Source organism: Lethenteron reissneri, chromosome 42, assembly GCF_015708825.2.
Source record: "Lethenteron reissneri isolate LAM-NWPU_2019-01 chromosome 42, ASM1570882v1, whole genome shotgun sequence".
Lineage (NCBI taxonomy): Eukaryota > Metazoa > Chordata > Hyperoartia > Petromyzontiformes > Petromyzontidae > Lethenteron > Lethenteron reissneri.
The window spans coordinates 8677853-8698023 of NC_083820.1; the positions used below are offsets into that span (position 1 = coordinate 8677853).

General features: G+C 50.0%; 1 protein-coding gene and 1 pseudogene across 3 annotated transcripts in view; both read left to right on the top strand.

Annotated features, from left to right (window-relative positions):
* The first annotated feature begins 392 nt into the window (after window positions 1-392).
* On the top strand, window positions 393-7761 carry LOC133352923 (uncharacterized; annotated as a pseudogene).
* Window positions 3515-20171, top strand: part of DTNB (dystrobrevin beta) — a 69223-nt gene continuing 52566 nt past the window's right edge. The window contains exon 1 of one of the 3 annotated variants that reach the window (XM_061568831.1): window positions 3515-3787. The gene's annotated coding sequence lies outside the window, so the exon portion shown is untranslated. Of the gene's footprint in view, window positions 3788-8168; window positions 8188-10597; window positions 10661-20171 lie in introns of those variants that run through there. The other 2 variants (XM_061568835.1, XM_061568834.1) reach the window with 2 other exon arrangements.

The window sequence follows — 20171 nt, forward strand, 5'->3', positions numbered from 1 at the left end:
GTATGTGGCATTTGGTCATTATATATAATTAATGTGCAGCGTTGTGGGATGCTGTCGGCGTGAATGACGCCGCTATATAAAAGTATTATTATGGAGGGCCTTGGGCTTGCCTACCACCTCACGTGCCCTTTTGTGGTACCAACCGGAATGTTCCATACGGCGCGGGGTGAGAATTTCTCCTCAAACTGGTTGGTGAAGTCGAGTACGTGTGACGCCCTACCACCACCACCACCACCACATCTCACCAATCCAGACATGGCTGACCGCCCCACCAACCCTGCCGAGCGAGAGGCCTCGGCGTCAGTTGGTCGAGAGGACAGACTCCGCCTCAAGCCGCTTCCTCTCCCGGCCACGTAAATGTCAGCTCTGCAACGTGGCCGAGTCTGGGGGAGATGCTGCCCGATCAGAACGGGCTGGACGCCATCGAGGAGGGAATTCTCGATGAAGAATCTACTGCACAGAGTGAGTGTTGTTCTGGCTTCACTGTCACGTCGAGCATCAGTGTGACACCACACCAGACACAAGCGACACCGCGCGCAGAAACACACCGCATTCACTACGATAATGGGCCAAGAATGTCTGTGTGTCCCGCGAGTGACGTCACTCCACGTCGACCAGCCCCCCTCATTAATAATCATGAACAGGTTACGTCCTCCACAAGGACTCCCCACCCCTCCTCATTAATAATTATGAGCCGGTGACGTCACTCCGCATGGACCCCCCCCCCCCTCATTAATAATCCTGAACAGGTGGCGTCCTCGAAATGGACACCCCCCCTACCATTAATAATAATTAGCGGGTGACGTCACTCCACATGGGGGGGCGAGGCGCCTCCTCCCCCCTCCTCAGCGTCAACTTACAACCCTCACGACAAAGGCAGAACCCTCACGTCACGCGATCTCCGTAACGCTGTTGAGACATCGAAGTAAAAAGGACGTCATGATGAACAAGGGATTATAACCTTTAAATGAAATAGGTATGTGTCACCGCGGCCTTACAAATTGCACACGAATGGACGCAATGAATATCACGTCCCGGTCTGCTTTTCGCTTGCAAGTTTCAGATTTACTGCAATACACCCGTCCTTGGACGGGCAAAAGGCTAGTGTATAATAGAATCTTGCACCCAAATATAAATCTCTCACGCATACGTCACACATATATCACATTTACACACATTCGCAGCGACGATTCGCACGGTCGGCTACGTACGGTGCGAAAGAGGTTCAACATACGTAGTACATCAAGGCCGTAATTATAATATATTGGGGAGGACACATCCCCACATCCCCCCCCAATATTCAAATATGCTCAAAATGTCCCCCCCCAATATTATGTATAAAAAATAATTGCTATGCTATGTAAATAAAAACACAATTTGCTAAACCTTGGCCACAATATCTGGACTTGTCTTCATATAAATCAATGCATAGATTTATGTTTATATGATTGTGGTTATGGTTGTACTTTATTGATCCCTATTCTCTGCCATTACATACAATGGTAAAAAACAAGTTAAAACAGAGCAATGTAATACAATACACTATTAGACATTATTGTAAAAAATAAATAAAAAGTCTATCCCATGTGTTAGTGAATTTTTAAATATTTTCGGCAGGAAATTAGATTTTCAAATTTCGATATTTGTCTGGGTTGGGACCCCCAGACACCCTGGAAGATTTGGTCCCCCCCAATGTTGACTCCATGGCTACGGCCTTGTAGTACATACATCCGAGACAAATATCACCCGTATGGCCAACACAGACTCTTGGGCAAGTGCTCTGCACTCAGTATCCGTTAAAGGGTGAGTCAACTTCGAGGAGGCCCAGGACTGGCAAGGCACCAGCATTTAAGCAGGCAGGACTTTGCTGTCAAGACACTGGATATATAGAAGCCGGTCCAGAGGTTTGTGTTGATGCGTGTACGTTGAACTTCTTTCGCACCGTACGTGGCCAACCGTGCTACATCGGAGGTGCGGGAACCAATGCTGTCGAGGTTGCAGCTGATGTAATGCGTAAATAAATACATTTTACGTGAAAATACAGGTGCGTTTTCTGATTATGTTGTGACCCAATTGAACGTGAATCACTGTAAGAGATCCCCGTTCGGATAACGAAGCAACGTTCACTTCTATAATCATACTACTACTACAAAATAATTTATGCATACCTCTTCAAGTGATGTCCTCAATGGTCAAGACTGACACGGTTTATTTAAAATCACTATAACTGTTCAATCTGCGTGCCTATTATCATTCGTTCGACAGAATGTTATTGAAATCCTATAATTTGTTTAATCCCTCACAATACATATTTTAGTTATTTTTAAAGATTACATTTAGTGCTCCGAGTACAGGGTTTTGAGAATAGTATTAAATCACAGCTGTCTCTTATTTTTCGTTGCAGATCAATGGGTTTTGCAACTCTTAATCATCGCAACACATTATTATACTGGTAGGAACCTCCTGGTTACACCAGCCCACAGGGGATTATTGTGTCCGTCCGTCGTGCATCCAAAAATGGGAGGGGTGGGGCTGGGTGGAGAGGGGCTGGGTGGGGAGGGGCTGGGTGGGGAGGGAGGGGAGGGGCTGGGTGGGGAGGGGCTGGGTGGAGAGGGGCTGGGTGGGGCTGGGTGGGGGGTGGGAGGGGTGGGGCTGGGTGGGGAGGGGCTGGTCACCCCGTGGTGCCCTTATAAAGCTCAACGTTTCACCTACTCACGCCGGCTTGTGCCCGCCCTCACAGTCGGCCATATTTGCGGAATACACCACGCCGCCGTTGACCCTGGCCATTGACCGAGCAACCCAACGTTCCTACCAGCTCCCTCCGCAGGAATATGTTTTACTCTGCCAGTAGGGGGCGATGATTACAGTTTTCCGTACATATAACAGTCAAAATGTAATTATTTGCAGGTACAATATCTTCATGTTACATCAGCACACAATGGCTTTCTCGTGTCGAATGACATCCAGGGGCTATTTAACGTCCACTGTTAAGCATACAGCGTGGAAATATCGTCAACACACCTCCGCATTGGCAAACCCCGCGCTATTTGGCGTTATATGTCAGTGTTACTGAAATGGTGTACGACTTTAATTATGTTTTCATCGAACGCAATTTAATGCTTCAATCGCTGTCACTTACTTTAATTTTATCAGCAAGGCCCTCCGTGGGTCATTGTTGTAAATCGGCTTAAGGTTGCATGCAAGTTTTTTCCTTACCAGCTAAAAACAAATGCGAACAAAAACAACCAATCCATCAACTTCCAACATCGCAGCATTAACCAGGGCGACCTCTGCAATTCTAACCGCGACCGCCCGCCTCTCTCACGCCCCTCACGCCCCCACCCCCCCTCCCCTTAATCCGTTTCTCGTAACGCCATTGGCTGAGGCGAGCGCGCGACGCGCCGTAACTCGGCCTGCGATTGGCTGAGCTTCGCCGTCACGAGGGGGGGGGGGGCAGTGGGGGCAAGAAGGCGGGGGGGGGGGCAGTGGCCGTGCCTATCCGCGCTGGGAAATCAAAGGGGGGGAGAGCGTAGGGAGAGGTAAAAACGAGAGGGAGCGGAGAGGAGGAGGAGGAGAAACGCGAGAGCGGCAGACGCGGACGAGGCGAGAGGTGGACTCGAAGAGCGTGGACAAGCACAGGAGGAGAGACGCGTGAGGGAGAGAGGCCAGGGGGGAGGGAGAGAGACTCACGCAGGCAGACGCCGGTCACCAATCCCGGACCCCGGCCCAGCGAGGAGACCTCGGCCCGGCCCAGATTCTCAAGCCCAGGACCCCCCGCGACTACACGGTGAGCAGAACCCCTAACCCCGTCCCAGAGCCCCCTAAACCCCCTTCCCCGAGACCCCCTAACCCCTTCACCAAGACCCCCTAACCCAGTCCCTGAACCCCCTAAACCCCCTTCCCCGAGACCCCCTAACCCAGTCCCCTTAACCCCCTTCACCGAGACCCCCTAACCCCGTCCCTGAGCCCCCTTAACCCCCTTCACCAAGACCCCCTAACCCCGTCCCTGAGCCCCCTTAACCCCCTTCACCAAGACCCCCTAACCCAGTCCCTGAACCCCCCTTAACCCCCTTCACCAAGACCCCCTAAACCCCTTCACCAAGACCCCCTAACCCCTTCACCAAGACCCCCTAACCCCTTCACCAAGACCCCCTTACCCAGTCCCTGAACCCCCCTAAACCCCCTTCACCAAGAACCCCTAACCCAGTCCCTGAACCCCCTTAACCCCCTTCACCAAGACCCCCTAACCCCTTCACCGAGACCCCCTAACCCCTTCACCAAGACCCCCTAAACCCCTTCACCAAGACCCCCTAACCCCTTCACCAAGACCCCCTTACCCAGTCCCTGAACCCCCCTAAACCCCCTTCACCAAGAACCCCTAACCCAGTCCCTGAACCCCCTTAACCCCCTTCACCAAGACCCCCTAACCCCTTCACCGAGACCCCCTAACCCCTTCACCAAGACCCCCTAACCCAGCCCCTGAACCCCCCTTAACCCCTTCACCAAGACCCCCTGACCCAGCCCCTGAACCCCCCTTAACCCCTTCACCAAGACCCCCTAACTCAGTCCCTGAACCCCCCTTAACCTCCTTCACCAAGACCCCCTGACCCAGTCCCTGAGCCCCCTTCACCAAGACCCCCTAACTCAGTCCCTGAACCCCCTTAACCCCCTTCACCAAGACCCCTAACTCAGTCCCTGAACCCCCTTAACCCCTTCACCAAGACCCCCTAACCCAGTCACTGAACCCCCTAACCCCTTCACCAAGACCCCCTAAACCAGTCCCTGAACCCCCTTAACCCCCTTCACCAAGACCCCCTAACTCAGTCCCTGAACCCCCTAACCCCTTCACCAAGACCCCCTAACCCCTTCACCAAGACCCCCTAACCCAGTCCCTGAACCCCCTTAACCCCTTCACCAAGACCCCCTAACCCCTTCACCAAGACCCCCTAACCCAGTCCCTGAACCCCCTTAACCCCCTTCACCAAGACCCCCTAACTCAGTCCCTGAACCCCCTTAATCCCTTCACCAAGGAAACCCTAACCCAGTCCCTAACCCCCTTAACCCCTTCACCAAGACCCCTAACCCAGTCTGAACCCCTTAACCCCTTCACCAAGACCCTAACCCAGTCCATGAACCCCCTTAACCCCCTTCACCAAGACCCCCTAACCCAGTCCCACTGACCCCTAACCCCTTCACCAAGACCCCCTAACCCAGTCCTGAACCCCCTAACCCCTTCACCAAGACCCCCTAACCCAGTCCCTGAACCCCCTAAACCTCTTCACCGAGACCCCCTACCCAGTCCCTGAACCCCTTAACCCCCTTCACCAAGACCCCCTAACCCAGTCCCCTGAACCCCCTTAACCCCTTCACCAAGACCCCCTAACTCAGTCCCTGAACCCCCTTAACCCCTTCACCAAGACCCCCTAACCCAGTCCCTGAACCCCCTAAAACCCCTTCACCAAGACCCCCTAACCCCTTCACCAGACCCCTGAACCCCTTCACCAAGACCCCCTAACCCAGTCCCTGAGCCCCCCTGAACCCCCTTCACCAAGACCCCCTAACCCCTTCACCAAGACCCCCTAACCCCTTCACCAAGACCCCTAAACCCCTTCGCCAAGACCCCATAACCCTGTCCCTGAACCCCCTTAACCCCCTTCACCGAGACCCCCTAACCAAGTCCCTGAACCCCCCTTAACCCCTCCACCAAGACCCCCTAACCCAGTCCCTGAACCCCCTTAACCCCCTTCACCAAGACCCCCCCTAACCCAGTCCCTGAAACCCCTTAACCCCCTTCACCGAGACCCCCTAACCCAGCCCCTGAACCCCCTTAACCCCTTCACCGAGCCCCCCTAACCCAGTCCCTGAACCCCCTTAACCCCTTCACCGAGACCCCCTAACCCAGTCCCTGAACCCCCTTAACCCCCTTCACCAAGACCCCCTAACCCCGTCCCTGAACCCCCTTAACCCCCTTCACCAAGACCCCCTAACCCAGTCCCTGAACCCCCTTAATCCCTTCACCGAGACCCCCTAACCCAGTCCCTGAACCCCCTTAACCCCTTCACCAAGACCCCCTAACCCAGTCCCTGAACCCCCTTAACCCCTTCACCGAGACCTCCTAACCCAGTCCCTGAACCCCCTTAACCCCCTTCACCAAGACCCCCTAACTCAGTCCCTGAACCCCCTTAACCCCCTTCACCAAGACCCCCTAACTCAGTCCCTGAACCCCCTAAACTCCCTTCACCGAGACCCCCTAACCCAGTCCCTGAACCCCCTTAACCCCCTCACCGAGACCCCCTAACCCAGTCCCTGAACCCCCTTAACCCCCTTCACCGAGACCCCCTAACCCAGTCCCTGAACCCCCTTAACCCCTTCACCGAGACCCTCTAACCCAGTCCCTGAACCCCCTTAACCCCCTTCACCGAGACCCCCTAACCCCGTCCCTGAACCCCCTTAACCCCCTTCACCAAGACCTCCTAACCCAGTCCCTGAACCCCCTTAATCCCTTCACCGAGACCCCCTAACCCAGTCCCTGAACCCCCTTAACCCCTTCACCAAGACCCCCTAACCCAGTCCCTGAACCCCCTTAACCCCTTCACCGAGACCCCCTAACCCAGTCCCTGAACCCCCTTAACCCCCTTCACCAAGACCCCCTAACTCAGTCCCTGAACCCCCTTAACCCCCTTCACCAAGACCCCCTAACTCAGTCCCTGAACCCCCTAAACTCCCTTCACCGAGACCCCCTAACCCAGTCCCTGAACCCCCTTAACCCCCTCACCGAGACCCCCTAACCCAGTCCTTGAACCCCCTTAACCCCCTCACCGAGACCCCCTAACCCAGTCCCTGAACCCCCCTTAACCCCTTCACCAAGACCCTCTAACCCAGTCCCTGAACCCCCTTAACCCCTTCACCAAGACCCCCTAACCCCTTCACCAAGACCCCCTAACTCAGTCACTGAACCCCCTTTTTCCCCTTCACCGAGACCCCCTAACCCAGTCCCTGAACCCCCTAACTTAGTTCCTTGCCCCCCCTCCCTCTGAGACTCGCTAGCCCAGTCTCCGAGAGCCTCCCCCACGCCGCCCAACTCGAGCCCTGAGACCCCCGTGACCCACTCCTCATACCCTGGGCCTCTCTACAGCAGCGACCGAGAAACATGAGCCATTGGCACGCGTGATGAGTGAGTGAGTGAGCTGTGTATTTTATTGTGTGCGCCGGGGTTGGGTGTTGAACCTATGGGGCCCTCTCACCCATCGTCCCTGGCATGGAGTTGTCTCTGTCACCCGTGTGTCACTGTCGTCAAATGTCACGGAAAAAGATAAACTATTCATTTTTTTCGGAGGCGACCTGGCCACAAATGACAGCTCATGGAAGTGGCTCGTATCCATGTAGGGAGGTTTATATTAGCAGCCCCCCCAAAAAAAACAATTTAAAAGCAATTATCAATCTAAAAGCATGTTTCTTCATGTGGAGGGGCAAAACCGGAGGACAAGGAGAAAAATCACCATGGGAGAGAGAAACACGCAAACTACAAATATACAGCAGGCGTCAGGATCTGGACCGAACCCATGGCCCCTGCATACCAGGCGAGGGAGATAACATCTCTGTCATCCAGTGTCTCTGTCATCCAGTGTCTCTGTCAGCCACTGTCTCCCTCTTCTGTCTCCTCGATAAACGTGCTATCAGGCGCATTCACGCTGGCTTCCACTCCAGTGCGAGTCTCGACTGCCGGCCATCATCCTTCCCAGCGACGTGTTTCCTGCCTGAGCCCACTTTTCTAAATGGCCCGAAACATTTAACCTTGGATATGTTCTCAGATCCCAGTGTTCTTCTTTCTGTCACTCATTGTAATTCGAAGCGTTCCCCTCCCTGCGCACTTTTGAGCTCTTGAGCGTCACGGAGTGCCTCCGACATCTGGCGTCGTCGATGCTGTGGCAGGCTGATGTGACACTGCCGCTCTCGTGTTTGTTTTGATGAGACACCTCTGTCCACACACCCCCAACTGCGCGGGTCTCCTCGCTCGCTTGCCAACCGGTGGACCCATGTTTGCCGTAGCCATGGATTTGTGTTCGGCTTGTTTTTCTCCGCCGGCTGTTGCGCTAACAATTAATACTCTGTTCAGTTTGAGTTGGGGAGCACCCTGCACTTCTCGCCACAGCCAGAATCAAACTGACGAAGCTTGAGCGAGGATCAGTAAGTAACTTCGGAGTGCGGGTGTAAAGTGGGCTGCGGGTAATAGCGACACCGCACTCAAATGCTACCACACCGGGTGGTGCGGACGCTTTATTGTTCGAGTTTGAATATTTGACGGTCGGATGTGCGGTGCCGTTGTTACTGAACGAGTGAAACGCAGCGCGTGCACCCGTGACTTTAGTTTGCGTTGGCAAGCGTTGTTGGTGCCGCTGTTAGACGGAGGGGGCCGTGCCCAGGGGCTGTTGTGGCGGTCTCCTTGCGGCGCTGGAGGTCATTGTGTCTGGAGGGGACCCGTGGAGAGGACGCGAGTTTGCTTTTCTGCTTTACGAAAAACTCGCGCATAATGAGAGGGCATTTGTGTGCGCCCCCCCCCGCCTCCCCCGCGGACGGCGTGCCAGCTCGTGTGAGCTTGAGGTCGTCAAACGAGGAGGAGATAACTGCGCGGTGTGAGTCGGCGGTGGTAATTTGCACTTGGAGGCGTTAACTGCACATCGATTCATTGATTGATATCGACTTGTCGAGCCGCCCTAGTTTGTCGCGCCGCGGGATTGTGAGGGATGGCGGCGGCAGGTTAAAGACGTTACGTTCACTGTTAAGGCCGGCAGGTGGGATTGGGCAGGACTTGCCACTGTCTAGGGATGGTGCCCGGTGGTTAAGACTGTCAACAGAGTGGCCAACCTGGGGGATGGAACGCACCGGTAGAGAGGAACGTCCCGTTCCCTACCCGTACCCTACCCGAAATGAGTGACAAACGGTTACTCACCAGTGACTCACGGCCTACCCGTACTCGTACCCGGCCGCACCAGGGTCGCAAACGGGTACCCGTACCTGGCCGGGTACGGGTAGCCGGGTATCGGGTAGGGTATGGGTATCGGGTACCCGGTTGCGACCTCTGGCCTTCACCCGTCAGTAGGTTGGTGATGGCTGGTGGTGATGATTAAGTTTACGATGCGGGCACCGAGTCGCGTAAGAGTTGACACATTTTATTTTTCCTACACGTTCCAGTGAAATGTGCTCGTGTGTGGAGGTGCTAGGCGGATTATTACATCGCAGGACCGTGAAAAATGGAGGCGACTTTGGGAGTTCTTCATCCAGCAGCGGATTGACCATGACTGACGATGTTTTACGTATAATGGATTTCGTACAGATGCTCCCAATTCGAGCCTTTTCACATCGAGCAACGTATTGTTTATCCTGTGTACATTCACTTACTTGTGTAGCATGTTCCCACGACTAAAAGCGGTTTGCACTTTAGTTGTGTCCAGTCACCTATTTGTGCACGCTTTGTGGTGCTGTCATTGTCTATCTATGCTCACAATAGCTGTCCTTTTCACATACTCCCCCCCCTGCACCTCAAGACCACAGCAAGTCGGATATGTGGCAATTACTGTATTTCCAAATCAACCTGGCAACGGCTTTGTTGAGCTGACAGATATTTGCGAGTTTGCCAAGCCGCCGCATTTTGTATAAATTGGCAGTTTTTGCGCCAGCCTGCCGGTGGAATTTCACCCTTATTTGTTTTGGAAATTCCTTCCTCCGTTAAGACTCCGTGGCTATTTGAGGCGGCAAAAATTGTTATTTTGTGATTCTGATGACATACATGAAAACTGCCAAAGCCTCTTGATTTGAAGCTTTCGTGACTGTAAGGATTCATATTCTTAGGTTTTTTCGGTAAAGTCACGTAGGTAATTTTTTTTTAATTAATAAAAGTAAAATAAAAATAAAATAAAAATAAACGTCGTGATTTCTATTTTTATTTTATTTTAGTTTTACTTTTATTAAATTTTTTTTACCTACGTGACTTTACCGAAAGAACCTAAGAATATGAATGCCAAAGCCTCTGTTTATGAGTGCGCGGGATGCAGCGATTCACAAACCCGCTTACCCCCCCACCGCCGCCCCCCCCGGGACATTCGATGAATAATCACGATTCGGGTAAATTTGCAGTGCCTCCAGCTGCTGCGGCGGGGGGGGGGGGGGTCACGTCAAACCTGCCCGAGCAGCGGAGCGCATGCCGACGAGTCTCTGTAAGATTGGTGATTGAAACGCCTTGGCCAGTCTGTTGCTGGTGGAAAGCCTCTCCGCGGCACGACGGTGACACGGGTTTTTCGGGAACACTTCGTGCCGATGGTATCTGGTTTGTTGAAAGTGGGGGGATGCCATAGGTGGAGTTTGACTCGTATATTTGGGGGGGATGGAGGGGTGCAGGGCTTTGCTCTGTCCCTCACATTAGGAATTGCCGGTGCATGTTATTGCATTTTTAATCTTAATTGAAAATTATTCAAGGTGTCCAGTTTGCGGTGGGAGGGCCTTGGCCACCCGTGCCCCACCCCCAAACTCCGCCAATGGGGGAGGCCCCAGACTGGGTCAGAGTGACCACTCGCCACTTATGCCCGCCGAGACCAGGAATCGGCACGTTCGAAGCGCAGCGCTTGAACCGCTCTGCCCCCGCCCCACGAATAAGACAATATACGTGAGTTAAAAACTTGAATTCTTACACTACGTTATTTGAGTGCGTGTATCATGATTTAAAAACCGATGTTACTCTTATCGATTCGTTATTTGGCGATACTGCGTCTGCAGTGGTGCACACACACAACAACAACTCAACGCATTCATCAATAACACTCCTCTAAAATTAAAAATATATAATTGGGGGACCATTTCGGGGAAATAGGCCTCCTTAATAGCCGAGACATCAACAAGAGCCATTACCTAAAACGCTGCCTATTATATATATTTCCTTTTAGGGGCAGTGTTGTTGACAATTGTGTTTCAGGTTTTTGGTTTTGTCACTGTAATTGATGGATGGCTTGATGCCTCCTCGTTCTGTCTCTAATATCTGCACTTCACGGACGCTTGTGGTATGCCAGTTACGAGTTGTGGTTGTTGTGGTTGTTGTTGTTTTTTCCCACCCAGACACTGTCCGTTTGGCTTTTGTTGAAGTTAGAGGGAGCAAGGTCACAGCAGCAGTCAATACGGCATGAATAATTCACTAAACCCCGTAGGTAAAATGCAAACACCTGTCTGGCTTATTGCCAGGGGAGAGGGGAGAGAGGGAGGTGCTGGTCGATGTCCATTCACAAATTCACAGGCAGGGCCACTGTACGCTGATTTAAACCTCGACCCCATTCATTGTTCGTGTCACTGGGTCACTTGTCACATGTCCTGTTGCTCACATTGTGAGAAGCGTATTTGTTTGCCTGCGAGTACAAAAAAATACTCAAAACACATTCGTCAATAAACCGACTGCCCGCAATGTCAAAAAATAAATATAAGTAAGGTGACATTTCAGGCCATAACCCTTTTTGATCTCTCACTGCAATGAGTAAGGCAAATTTGCCTAAAGCGTCGCCTATTATATATTTCTAGATTTGAAGCTTTCGTGACTGCAAGGATTCATATTCTTAGGTTTTTTCGGTAAAGTCACGTAGGTAAAAAATAAAAATTAATAAAAGTAAAATAAAATAAAAATCACGACGTTTCGGAGGCAACACAAGCTTCCGTCTTCAGGTGGAACAGTCACAGCGGAAGCTTGTGTTGCTTCCGAAACGTCGTGATTTTTATTTTATTTTTTATTTTACTTTTATAAATTTTTATTTTTTACCTACGTGACTTAACCGAAAAGAACCTAAGAATACCTATTATATATATTTCTCCCATTAAGGCGGTGTTATTGATGGTGGTTGTGTTGACTTTTTTTTGCTCCGCGGGCTTGTGCACCTCTGCCAATGCAGTAGCACACGTTGCTTTTTTTTGGCTGCAGGTCAGTCTGCTGCCACGGCGCTAACTTGAGTCATTTTTTGCCCGTACAAAGTCGAGTCGGTGCTCATTCTGCTCGGAGGGAACCAAGGATGTACGGCATTCATGATGAGTTTTGTGTCCAACGTATAACCTCTGACCTACGTCGAATAAACCTTTGTTTGAGTATTTTCACCGTGGTTTTGTACGTAAAAATGTGGATTAACTTCATTAGTATATTTCGTTTTTTTATCTGACAGGTCACGTGTGTCCATGTCAGTCACTGGGAAAGTTGAGGTGGTGAGCAAGGGAGACAGACTTTGTTGCATTAAAAAAACAGTTATTAAATGTAATCGCAACAAATTAACAAATTGATTTATTTTTTACATGTATAAGTTTAGCAAAAAATATTCTTGCCAAATAATGGGAGCACCAGCTTATCTAAATATAGTTTGTCAGTATGCCAGTTTAAAGGAACACGCGGATTAGGAAACATAAGCAAGTTAACAGACACCTTGTTGACCATTCAGGAAAGTAAGTGGACTCGTTGCCTGTTGGGATGATGGCTGGTGGTTGAGACTGAGGACAGAGTGGCAGCCAAACGAGAGGAACACGTCCCTAATGAGGACACTCACTGCGGAGATGGAGCGATTTTACATCGGGTGCTGGATGGATTGTTACAGAGAGATGGTGGCGGCTTGAAGGGGCCTTCATCCAGCAGTGGTTCGATCGTGCCTGACAATGATGATGATGATAAGTGCACTTTTACATTCATTCATATGTCAGATTAGAATGTGTCTGGCAGACCTGTACAGGTTACCTGGACGCAGATGTGCAGCCTACCCTGTCGAATGGGCAACAGTGAGAATCTTATATGTTTGGCCGCTGGAACGTGAGCACACGAGGCGGCATAAATAATGCAAGCGTTCCCGCTCTGCTCTGCTTGAGCAGGGAGGACACGGACTGTTCCCGTGAACTTTTTTTACTCATCGATTCCTCTACTCGGTTGAACAGACTGACTGTTTTGTCTCGTCCACACTGTTCAACCCCTCCGCTGCTGGTCACAGTAACACTCGCTCGCCCACTTACTCGCCACAGCGCCGGTTACAATAACACGCAGGCACTCCGCCACACTGCAGGTCACCAAACACTCGCCCACACAGCACACAGCTGGTCACAGGAATACTCACTCACCCTTGACCTCGCCACGCTGCAGGTCACCATAACACGCACTCGCCCACTCATTCACCACACTGCAGGTTACAACATTTCTCTAGCTGCTGCTACCCCTCGCACTGCTCGACTTTGGAATTCCCTCCCATCGTCTCATTTACCATGCTCTTACAATAACCTTTCTCAATTCACGAAATGTGTTTATGTTATCTATTACAACCGAAATTCCTTCTGTGTATTGCTGGCTGCTTTGTGTTTTTGGACATTTGTGCCTGTGCTCAATAACCATTATAAATATTTAAAAAAACTGCTACCTTACTGTATGGCTAGTATACACGTTATCAACATCAGCCATGATACATCCACTGCTGGATGAAGGCCATCCCAAGCTTTTTCCATCTCTCACAGTTGTGCAATGTCGTAAGCCCTCCAGCACCTGTACAAGAGCTGATTTAATCGCTCCATCTCCGCAGGGGTCACGTACACTCAGCGATGTTTCGTCCGTCGGCTGCAACTCCACCGTTTGTCTTTGCCCACTGGCCATTCATGAAATGCAGAGTACAAATTCATAATACGGTACTATAATAATAATAAAATATCTTCTCTAGACCACATATGATCCTTATGGCGGTACCCTGGGGTACCAAATGATAGAAAATGGCCGAGGCAATTCAATATTCTATTTCTGGGATGCTTTCTTCCAGGGGTGTACTTCACTCTGCGACTGGGGTACCAATCAATCCGACATCGGTGCCACTCCGCGATGTCGAAACGCGGCGAGGACGATTGTGCCGAAACCCTGAACGCTCGCGGTACGCACCGTAGCGGTGCATCGTGTACAGCTCGTCGAGATGAGTCGATTGCCGCGTCGCCAACCATCAACAGACTAAAAATGACTGCATCACGGACATCATGCGAGAGCCGGGGTACTCTGGTACCCCGGGGTACCGCCATAAGGTTAATATGTGGAAGGGGTTAATCTTTTTCTAAACACACCTCCACCCACAGGACAAAGTCTAAGATCCCCTATATAGCCTTCACCAGACTGTTGGGGCAAGTTCTGTTAGCGAGCACCTATTAAGACCGGTATGGCACATGAGGGGTTGGGTGGTCAGCACCACACCTGGCTGCCTTTGTCTCCCCAGTGCTGATGTTCACACACCGCACCAGGTACACATTTAAGGCTGAGATGACCTAGGGGAGGCCCAGGACTGGTTTCGACATTTGTCACCAATGTTGGCCGTGAGCGGCAGTCGAACTCGGCTCGCCGGGTTTGTAGGGCGATGCTCCAGCCACTGCGCTAACGTCCCCGCACACGACGCGCACACGCCGGCGTTGTACGTTATTCTCATGGGAACCTCTTGAGTGCCGATCGTAACTCCGTCTCTCGCTGGAGTACGTGCCTTGTGCCGAGTTTTATACTTGTGTTGGTTTAATATGATGAAACGCTGACGAGATAATGTTTTGGATTTATGAATGGAGTTTTTCTGATCTCTTAGCCCCGATAAAAAAAAAAGTTATCTCGATTATATAATATATATCGTGTGTTACGGTCTTCCTCCGGATCATAAGATACTCCGCAAAGTAATACGCATCCCAAACTGGTGCCCTGTGTCAATAAAGTTATACGTTTATGGTCACAAAGGCAAAGGTCTCTCACATCCGGCCACCTTTGTCTCCCCAGTGGTGATGTTTACACATGTAGCACAGCGGTCGGGAACCTAAGGCTCGCGAGCCATATATGGCTCTTCCAGTGACGGCATATGGCTCCCAGACAATTTTGAGTTGAAAAAAATAATAATAATAAAAAAAAATCAGTTTGGAACTGTTTTTAAAATACTTGTGATATTGTTTAATAGTACGGTGTCATTTTAAAGTAAACAGAAATTAGTTTTGAAGATAATTTCACGGGTCACGCCTGCATGAAGCTCAACCTCACCACGTATGAACCAGACAACAAGGCCATCAGCAAAACCATATAGCACCAGAAGTCGCATTAAAAGTAAGACATATTTAATTTATTATACGTTAAAAATACTATATGGCTCTCAATGAAATATATTTAGAAATATTTGGCTTTTATGGCTCTCCCAGTCAAAAAGGTTCCCGACCCCTGCTGTAGCAGGTACTCGTTTAAGACTCGGGGAGGCCCAACATCGGTTCAGATATTCGTCACCGATGTTGACAGTGAGCGTGACTCAAACTCGGGCCGCATAGCGAAATGCGCTAACGGGCACACTCCATCTCCCCAATCTCATCTGGTCACACGGACACACGCACCGTATTATGAGACACACTGCCAACTTATGCTTTAAAATGCAGGGGGGAAAAAAGTCTGTCTTATCAACTCGCTAATACAGTATTGTCGGGGGGCAATTTTCACTGCAGAGAAATCCATCGTTGTACTGTACCATGCATCAATGTATATGCTCCCTGCCTTGACCCAACCCCATTGAGCAGCGTGGTGAAAGCAGGTCAAATCGCCCTCAGCAGGGTGTGGAGACTTGACTTGTTCAACGTGTCCATGTGTTGCAACTAAACCGCCCTGTAGAATTAACACGTAACCTAGGAATCGGTGCGGGACAACGTAAAGAATTCGGCATGACCAATACTGCGGATGTCAACACAGCATCCACTTCGCTTCCTCCTGCTGGACCCCTGGAGTCGATGCAAAGTTGACTCTCGTTTCACACGGACCACTCGGATGGCATCCCACACCATCTCTGGCTTTCGGTCTTTGCGTCGTTCGCTGACCTCTTTGAGTGCCACTTTGTGTTGCCCGTCTCCGTGAACCTGCCCCGCTCCGATCCTCGCTCACCCACCACCGCAACCTCCTGTTTCTGATTTGCATCTGCAATACATTCTTGCCACAATCTGTTAACATCTTCCAAGTTGCTTACCCTACCCTATGAAATGAAAACGGGCTTATAAGGCGAACACGTGTTTTACACAGGCACTGTGTCGTACCTCTCGGTTTGTAGCCAGGTGTTATTTCCACGTAGACAATACTTTATAATACTTCTTTTTAAACACGATTCGTGAGCACGGACCCGAAGGCCCTCAAACGTCGAGTGGCCGAACAGGACTATCACAGTATTAACTTCTTGAATTGGTGCAAGGTTATTATTGTTTATTATAAGAGCTGGCGGAGGAAAGATGATAGGCGAGGGGATTCCCAAGTGGAGCAGTGCGATGGAAGAAGTAGAAAGAAAAGTGGTGTGACCAGTGGTGTGGTGCAAGTCCTCTATCTGTCTGGCCTCTCTCTTTATGTGCTATAAAGAAAGGCCTTTCCTGCAATGTCACCAATTATATATTTTTTTCTTTTAAATGCAGTCGTATTTACATTTGTGTTTTAGTTTTTTGTTGTTACCTGTGCTTGTGCACCACTGCCGAAACAGCAGCAGCAGCAGGCAATCGCCAGATTATTCATTTCATTTTGCAGTGTTGGTGGTTGAGCACAGTGTGGATAAGAAATCGATGAGTGAACATCACAGGAACAGTCCGTGTCCTCCCTGCGCAACTCGAGCAGAGCGGGAACGCTTGGATTATTTATGCCTTGTCGTGTGATCGCGTTCCAGTCGCCAAACGCATAAGATTTTCCCTGTCACCCATTCGACAGGGTAGGCTGCACACCTATATTCAGGTCTGCCGTCCAGGACTGCTAGACACATTCTAATCTGGATTATTCACACCGTTTCATGTGCTCGCTTTCCAGTGGCATGGGTGGAGGAACTTCTTAACCGTTTGTGAATGTTTTTTTTTTAAAGATTAAAAACTCGGGTGAACGCGTGGCTTTTCAACACGAAGCTGAAAGCGTGATTTTTCGCGCGTCCTGAGCCACTCAAGAGCCTGCACAGGATGCTTCTCAGCTGCTCCCACGCGGCAGGTTCTTGCAGCCCGAGGGGTTGGTCCTTGACAAAATAAAGAGACCCAAGTGCCCTTGAAACCTTTAGATACTCCCCCACGTGTACATTTATACTTGCGGGACAGTATATATATTTTTATACTGTCCACATCATCCGTAATTTGTGCGAGTAACTTTGCGGATTTGAATTGTGTTAGGTTGTTCCACTTGTGCTTAGATGATGGCTCTCTTGGTTAAATCACCCTACCTCGCAGGTCTCTCTATGTGCTGTGACGATATGGGCCATTGCTCGAAATGTCTCCTATTATTTAGTTTTTTTTCTTTTCGAGGCCACAGTGCTATTGGCATGTGCTCGCGCAGCACTGCCAATGCAGTGTCACCAGAATAATTTGTTCAATCTCGTCTCAAATAGATTTTGGGAGTCCCCAACGAATCTGTTCAACAGCCGTTTTTTGTTAGGGCGGGCGGTGCGTTCATCAGCATTACTTATGCGTTCATGGGGAGGTTGGCGAGTGAACCAGTGAGCGACTTCAGGAGTAGCCATATGGTGAACATCCTGAAACGGCACCAGTGAATGATCGAAGCTATGTGGGTCCACGCTTTGAGATTGGTGACCGCATTCACACTCCGGGCTATTCTTATTTTTCTCTCCGTGTCGGAGATAGCCGTGTCTGCCACGCGGCGTTCGGATGCAGTTCAGTCCAGGCGATTGTTTTGTGGGGTAAATTGAAACCGGGATGTTCTTCTGTGGGGCGGGCACTGCATAGATGGCTGGTAAAGACTCTAGATGGGCAGAGCATAAGTTCGTCGTGTCTGTCAACATGGTCCAGAATGAGTAATAGTGCCCGAGTTGCCGACTACACAGTAAGTCATGTGAATTCAATGGAAATCGGTCTTTGACTCCAAGAACAAAAGTTGAACACACGTGAATGCCATGCTTTGTTGTGGTTTTGGGTGAAGGTTTATTTTGGCACAGGTAAAAACCCATTGGGCAAGAGACGTTCATTTTCCATGGGGACCTGCTTATAGCAACAACAACAACAACAACGACAAAAAACACGCGACCAAAACAATCCAAAAACAACTCACGTGGTCAAGGTTTCTGAATGGCAGAGCCGTGCATCGGTGGTGGACCAGGGCTGTCCCCAAGAGCCCATTGCCCCCACAGCAGCTTGGCCCAGCTGAACCCGAATCCCTCCCAGACCACAAATAAAATGATCATGAAATAATTTCTGCGTTTAGTATTCGTGCCATTGTTAAGGTTTTGCCGCACCTCCGATTGGCATGGTTGGCTACATACGGTGCGAAAGAAGTTCAACATACATATATATGCCGGCGATCGGGATTTTGTGGTTAGCGGTGATGTTGCTATGTAGCTTTTACACACGTAGGTAATTTGCGGGTAAGTTTCAAATTTGGCAAATTTGCACTGTGACAGCGGCATACGTTGCCAACTCGTTTTTTTATTCAGATATTGTTGATATTTGTGGGCCAGGGCGGCTCGCACGGTGAACTTCTGCAACAGGCAGCGGAGCGGTGCTTACAGCTCGCCCATGTCGCCACCCCAAGACTGTGAGGCCCACCCCCAGACCCGCTTCCGAAACCGAGCCAGATGCTTGGTCGGAGGCTGGCACACCCTGGAATCGTTGGCGGCGACGCGGGGGTCACTGTGGAAGAGAGACACGCGTGGTGTGACATCACTCGCTTAGTTTAACCTCCCGGCTGTGTTAGTTTAAAAAACCCACGGAGGTAAATGATTTAAACTACAATAGGTAAAATTAGTCTGCGCTAATAAGTACCTGCTTTATTTGTGCACCCCTCTCAATCTATTGCTGTATGTGAGCCTTCCCACAAGACGTCCCTATTGCTGGGTGAGAGTTGGTAGATTGGGGGGTCAGGACTGGTTCAGATATCGCTTGGTACTGATGCTAGCCATGGCCGGGAATCGAGCCCAGGTCGGCAGGTTTTGTAACGAAGTGCCTCCTAATCACTGCGCCACCGTGCCATGCCATGCACGCTCACGGATTATGTAATAACTTTCCAACGTGCGTTGTCTCCTGATGTGTTGCATTTTAAAGTGCGACAGCTCTCGGTGCAATGTGCGTTTGCAAATGGTCCTTTTTTTCCTCCTGTTGCGATCGAAACGTCGTAGTTTTTTGTTATTTTTGTAATTTTATTTTAACCTATCTTGCGTGACTTTACCGAAAGACCCAAGAATATCGTCCTTTTTTTCTCGGGTTTTTTCTCCAAGTTTTAGGCAACCCTTGGTTTTATCCATTAGTGTGGCCTGTTTTCAATAGGCCAAGTGTGTAATAGCAACTCCACTGTATACTAAAAAGTTTCATTTGTATCGGATCATCCGTTACGGATGGACGGACAGAGCTAATGTATAAGCGCCTTCAGCCTAATGTTGGAAAGCACTGGGCTAAATTTTGAATCGCCACTCCCTGGCTGACGAGGGTAAGAGGTGGAAGATGGATGGGGCAAAGTGGTGAAGGAGGGTTTATGGAGCTTTGGGACACAGAGCCAGGCTCTGGTGCTCTCCCCGGGCCAAACCTGGGCCAATCTTGGGCCAAAATAGCCCTTGTTCTCACGAGACATCAATCAATCAGAGTAAACACGCCGCTTCTTCTCATCAACGATTTCTCACGTGACGCGGTTGTTTTTTCCCCCCAGATTTATGTTTTCCTCCGTGACCGTCCATACATTTTGTTTGGTTTGTTTTGTGTCATTTTGGTGACCCAACCTCGCTATCAAATTCCATTATCCTCGTCTCTCTCGAGTTCTCACCTGGTTAAACTAAATACATTTGAAACTTGTGTGAAGCTGATTTTACTTTGTCTGCAGCTACTTTTGTTTTTTAATATCACGGTTGCTTGAGCATAGGCCCATAAAGGGGCCAGCCTGTTCAACGGCAAAAAACAGATATATTGGGGATATAATTGATGAGACTTCATACGTTTCTTAAATTGCACGGAGCTCTTAGAGTTTGGGAAAAGAGATTATACGAGTGAGAGTTTCAGAGTCGAGCAGTGTGAGCGAAGAAGCAGAGCGAGAGATGTGTGTGTTTCGATTTAAAGCTTTCGTGACTGCAGGGACCCATCTTCTTGGTTCTTTCGGTAAAGTCACGTAGAAGGGAAATAAAAAAATAATAAAACTTTAACATAATAAGAATACAATTCTCACGACGTTTCGGCCACAACGC